At 44.0% G+C, this 6,375-nt stretch overlaps 1 pseudogene; it reads left to right on the top strand.

Moving 5' to 3' along the window:
- The first annotated feature begins 215 nt into the window (after positions 1-215).
- Positions 216-1,247, top strand: LOC149204319 (zeatin O-xylosyltransferase-like; annotated as a pseudogene).
- The last annotated feature ends 5,128 nt before the right edge of the window (positions 1,248-6,375 follow it).

The raw sequence follows: 6,375 nt of genomic DNA on the forward strand, positions 1-6,375 counted from the left end.
TTAATGGATGATATCTTATAAACAACCTTTCACGAGATAAGTATACCGCCCCCTTCATCAATTTCATCCATTTGAGCATGGATTTGCGTGGATCTTTCTCTAGTTGGGGTGAATGGAGCATCGTAGCTCCATAACGTGCTTTCAAGCTTCTGCGAGAACGACCATACACGACTTCTTAGAGCTTATATTTACTGTAAACCGTTGGTCTGCCATTAATGGGTTCCACCGAGACTTTGTCGGCAAGAAGAAATGAAATTCAGGTGGTGATTCTACCATTGCTAGCACAGGGCCACCTTAATCATTTGCTTCACCATTCAAGGGCCCTCGCCGCACGAGTTCTAAATGTACTGTTTGTCACCACTTCTGCCCATATCAATTAAGCGCGATCTCGCGTTCGGGGATGACATCCTCAGAACTTCCCCATTTGTTTCCACGAATTACCCATGCCCTCCTTCTTAGAAGAGCAGCCAAATCTTGAAAACAAGGAGCACCCTTTCCCAGTGCATTTTATTCCTCTCTTCGAAGCCATGGAACATCTCAGGGAGCCTTTCGAAGATCTGATATGCAGTATGGGTCGGAATAGAGTTGTGATTGTGCACGACCCATTGCTCGGGTGGGCTCAGACTGTGGCGGCCAAGTATGTCACCCCAACCTACATTCACAATTGCTTCAGCGCCTATTTCTATGCTATGAAGGAAGCAGGGTGCGGACTTCTGGATTGCGTTGTGTCCCAGAAAAGGTGCCTCCCATAGAGATTGCTTGATTTCAAATCTCGGCAGCCAGACTATGTAAGCCTTGCGGCAAGGTATCTTATCAACAGTTTCCGATCTCTGGAATCCCAATTCATGTGGGAAGATTACTGTGAGAAGCCGCTGTGGGCCATCGGTCCTCTTCTTCCTCAATCTGTGTGGACTGGTACGAAGGGTAGTACTAGTTCGGATGTTGAAAGTTGCTTGAAATGGTTGGATGCCCAACATACGGCTTCGGTTGTTTATGTTTCTTTCGGTTCAGCCTCTTCTTTAATGAGGCAACAACTTCAAGAATTGGCTAGGGGTTTGGAGGCGAGTCAGCGATCGTTTCTTTGGGTTGTTAGTGTAAGGCCCACGAGCTGCGGGATGTTCGGGCGGGCGGGCGAGTTGGATGAGTTGTGGCACGGTGGGAATGCGTTGAAGGATGAACACACAAATGCGAAGGCATTTGGAAGTTATACCCCATGGGTGGTCCTAGGTGAGCCGACAGGCGGGTGAACCGACGAGCGGATGAGCCAACAGGTGGGCAAGCTGACTTAACACGGGCAAGCTAAGGCACACGGTGGGTAGGTCGACGAGTTAAGAAGGTTGAACCAATGCGTTGTAGAGGAGTTTGGTGGGTCGGCCGGGTGCACCCACACAAACAAAGCAAAGGATATATATAACCGACGGTGGAGTTGGTTGAAGGCATCGAACAAGCATTCGGTCAAGAAGTGTGAAGTGCAAGCTGTGGTGATTCTGCGGCGAGGAGCAGGTTGCCATGTGATGAGCCCGCACGATGGGCGAACTGAAGGGTGTGAACATGATTTCGTGTAGATAACACGACGTGCGGTCCACCAAACAAAGGGATGTCGAGACCGTGAATGAGATTTCAGGCAAGAGGCGACACGGGTACATGTGCACCCACCGAACAAAGGCACGGTTGGCTGAACGATATTTTAAGTAGGGTAACACGGTGTGGGCGTCCGCTGAATGAACAGTGAACGAGTCGGTTGGAGAAATCGTGCAGGGTGACCCGCGGTGGGCACGCCCGACGAGGGTGAATGATACGTGTTGGGTTTTTGAACGGAGGTGCAGCCGACATGCAAAGGTGCTCGGGTAGGTTGGCACGGTAACATGGGTAGCGGCGCTCGAGTTGGGAAAGCGACACGGCAAGGCAAAACACAAGTGTTGGGTTGAGAACGAAGGTGCGACCGGCGTGTAGAGGTGCTCGAGTTCCGTGGCACGATAACATGGGTAGCGGCGCCCGAGTTGGGCAAACGACACGACAGCTGAACGAACGCGTTCAGGAGTAAATGACAAGTTGGGCAAGTCATGTGACAACCATGTGGGTGTGTCGACGAGCTGTGCTGAACGAGTTGTGAATGTAAAATTTGGCTAAGTGTAATTTTGGGGTTTCCTCAAGATTTAACTTATATATATATATATTGATTATTCAGGCAGACTCATTATAGGGAGTTGTCCCTTCATTTATATTGTTGTGCATTTATATGTTAATGTTGTTTATGGTGAATGTTAATGGTTTCATTATGTATAAAGGAAAACATAATACTCGGTAAAGAAGAAAATAAACTAAGTATCAAAAGTTAGGCGTACTCCACGATCACAAGTATTGATGAAAAGAAAGTGGTTGGTGGTGCCGCACCTCGCTATGGTGCGGTTGAAAGATTACCGCCAGTGTAGGGGCGTGACAGGTGGTATCAGAGCTGGTGAAGAAATCTGAAGGGTAATTCAGGTTTGCAAGGAAAGTGGATGGCAGAGATGGTGGAAGGACCTATGGCAGGTGAATCTAGCCATAATACAGGTGAAGCTTTCTGATACAAGGTATTGGAACAAATGAGTAGATGGAGTTCTGAATGGGCTTCGATGAAGGCCGAGAATATACAGATTCGGGAAGGGTGTGTGAAGATAAAGAAATAACTTGAAGAACTGAAGGGCCAATACGAGGATGAGGATGTTGCAGATATGACAACGATGGAGGAAGAGCTTGAAATTGATCAAGTTGGACTAGGAACGTGCATTTGCAGACATTGGTGGATGAGGATAATCACATAGAGGAGCCTCATGATGAAGTAAGTACTACTTATACTTGTGTTTCAGTGAGACTTTTGGAAGATGAACCGTGTGCAGGGAAGAGAAAAATCAGTTTGCTGATGCAAGGGAGGATCTTACCATGGATGTCTACGAAGAGACCGTGTATGGAAAGGCAAGAATCATTCACTGTTGCAGGGCTTGTTGGGGTTGTTTGTGACCTTATGATAGAAGGTACAAGGGCCCGTGACAAGGGAGGAACATGATGCTCATTGCGGAAGAATGGGTCATGCTTTAGCCATATGGAGAAATTGGCTAAGTGCCCGGCATGACTCATGGACAGCTTGGAGGAGGGCACACACACTTGAGTGTGGTGATACTTGGGTGAACTTCTGATGGTTGAGACCAAGAGGAAGTCTTGGTGGGACCTTTAGTGGGGGAGCCATGGTGGAGAGACTCATATGCTGTGATGATGATATGGTTAGGTGACCAAGTTCACTAGACCGGATTTGCAGGCTTGGATGAGGATGACCAATTGTTGTGATGGGTCTACTTAGTTGGACAACATGGGCAACTTGAGTCATGGACATCGGGTTGGAGACATGGCGTATGGCAGTCTTATGCAGGGACATTATGTAGGAGCACTTGTAGAGGTGTCACATGGGCATCCAATGAGGAGTGCCAAGGCAGGGATGTTGTGCAGGTGGATTTGTTGGTGTGACATGGAGATGCTTTACTTATGAGCTGATGGAGATGTTGTGCACTTGAGTACAACAAGGCCATGGACTTGGATGGAATTATGAGTAGACTATGGATCATTCCTACTACATGGAGAGCTGAGGCATCTTGCAGAGACCTTTGGGCGAAGACATGTATACTTGCTAGGGTGTTGGTTGGAGATGACTCATGGAGCTCATGATGGCATGAGGTTGTGACTTTCGAGGACTTCATATATGGTGGACTTGGAGGATCTGATGCATTGAGGAGCTGAGGTCAGGGACTTTGATGCACGATAGGGTGCATACTTTTGAGTACATGTATGTGTGTGCTTGGAATAGTAACTTGATGAGGAGGATCGATATGAGACACTTTGGAGTGATGTAGTTACAACGATGATGATGCCTTGGTGGCAACACTTGGGCATAGGTTGAGCCGAGACTTAACCACTTTTGACACATGGGAACTGATTGATCTATGATCATGGGCAACACATGGGAGATGAGACAGGTGTATACTTGTTTCTATGGCAGACTTACGGGATGGCACACTATAGATATGATGGAGGTTGCTTCATGGACTTGGATGTGGCACATCGAGAGTCGGGTTTGATGAGAGGATCTCTTCATTTTGAGGAGATGGATGTTTTGCAGATGGATATGATGTTGGGATAGATGCAGCTAATTTCATGTAGCAAATTGGTACCAAACATCATGGAAAGCATGTTGCAGATGAGATGAGGACTACTTCATGGACCTGGACATGGCTTATATGGAGATGGATTCTTGGTCGAGTTGATGTTATGGAAGGAGTATGAGAAACGACTGATGATGGCATGAGGATGTGCATACTCATGGTTTGAGTGTGATGGTTGGATTAGCTACCCAACTAGTTCAAGTCATGGGGGCTATAACAGTGTACAAAGATGTGTTAGCATTGTGTTGGAGTATCATGAGAGCAGTTCACATGATGGCAACACATGATGAGATTGACACAATATGTTGCAGTGAGCATGTAGCTTGAGACGGAGGGACCAGCCTTCCACAATGGGAGCAGCATGTGGAGAATGCGATGGATGTGGTTGATGATCATGGATTGAGGAGACTTTCTGATGTATGACATACCGGTGGATTATATGGCATTGGTATGGATATCTTGGTGACAGATGGTTGCTGGGATGAGAGATTGTCGAGGACGACAATGATTTCAAGTGGGGGAGAATGTAAGGCCCACGAGTTGTGAGATGTTCGGGTGTGTGGGCGAGTTGGATGAGCTGCGGCACGGTGGGAATGCGTTGAAGGATGAACAAACAAATGTGACGGCATTTGGAAGTTATACCTCGTGGGTGGTCCCGGGAGAGCCAACGGGCGAATGAGCCAATGGGTGGGCAAGCCAACTTAACACGGGCGAGCTAGGGCACACGGTGGGCAGGCCGATGAGTTAAGAAGGTTGAACCAACGCGTTGTAGAGGAGTTTGGTGGGTCAGCTGGGCGCCCCAACACAAACGAAGCAAAGGATATATATAACTGACGGTGGAGTTGGTTGAAGGCATCGAACAAGCATTCGGTCAAGAAGTGCAAAGTGTGAGCTGCGGTGAGGAATAGGTCGCCATGTGATGAGCCTGCACGACGGGCGAATCGAAGGGCGTGAACGGGATTTCGTGCAGACATCACAACGTGCGGCCCACCGAACGAAGGGAGGTCAAGACCATGAATGAGAGTTTAGGGAGGAGGTGACACGGGTATGTGTGCACCCGCTAAACGAAGGCACAGTTGGCTAAACCCTATTACCCGTCAAGCTTGTGATTTCAATAAATTCCTGCTAGATTTTAGAGAAATTTGACCAGAAAATCCACCATAAAAACTTCCAAAAAATCAGATTGAAGAAAACTCCCATATTTATTGACATTATTAAATAGTGTCAACGACTGACAGTCTGCAAAGAGCTCAAGTGTTTCTCGGGTTTTACGATGTCAGAGAGGGAAGTATCACTGCAACGATTGACAGTCTGCAAAGAGCTCAAGTGTTTCTCGGGTTTTACGATGTCAGAGAGGGCAGTATCACTGCACATGGCTCAGGCCTCTGCATACCACCTAGAGTTTGAGACGAGAATCAAAATGTGTTTCTGGTTTGAAACCTCACAGAGTTTGCAATCTCAGAGAGATAGGTCGACAAGGATCAAAATGCATTTCTGGTTTGAAACCATATAGAGCTTGCAAACTAAGATAGGTCAACAAGGATCAAAATGTGTTTGTGGGTTGAAACTTGTCCTGGTAGGAGAGCTCTTGATATACCAACAAACCACGATATTGTTTACCGTTTACAATAGCAGTTACATTGCAACATTGAAAATTTATCATTGTAAAATATACATGTTGATAATTAAAATTTTAAGTTTCATCAGGTTAATAATAGTTTAGATTAGAATATTATTTTTTAAATTTTAATTTAATTATTAATAATTAATAATTAGATGGTAGTAATTTAATTTTTATTAAATTTTTATAGAATGTTTTTGTAAAGATAAAAATGAATTGAGTTTTAATAAATAAATAATAAGATTTAATATTTAAATGTTTTTAATAGTATTTATTAGAGAGAATTAAAATTTATCTTAAAGTATAATTTTTTTTTTACTTTTTGATTTAATTAAAAAATGAAGTAAAATTAAATTAAATTAATATATAATATTTTTTATTAAAAAATATTAATTTTTAATAATTTTTTATTATATAAAAGAATTAAAATACATTTTTTACAACTTAAAACAAAATTAACAAATTTAATATATTTTTAAAATAATATATTTTCATTAATAGAAAATAAAAATGAAATTAGAAAATAAAAACGAAATAAAATTATATATATATTTTTTAAAA

Source organism: Pinus tabuliformis, chromosome 1_2 (genome assembly GCF_031772625.1).
Source record: "Pinus tabuliformis cultivar Carrire ecotype Pingquan chromosome 1_2, CPIR1, whole genome shotgun sequence".
Lineage (NCBI taxonomy): Eukaryota > Viridiplantae > Streptophyta > Pinopsida > Pinales > Pinaceae > Pinus > Pinus tabuliformis.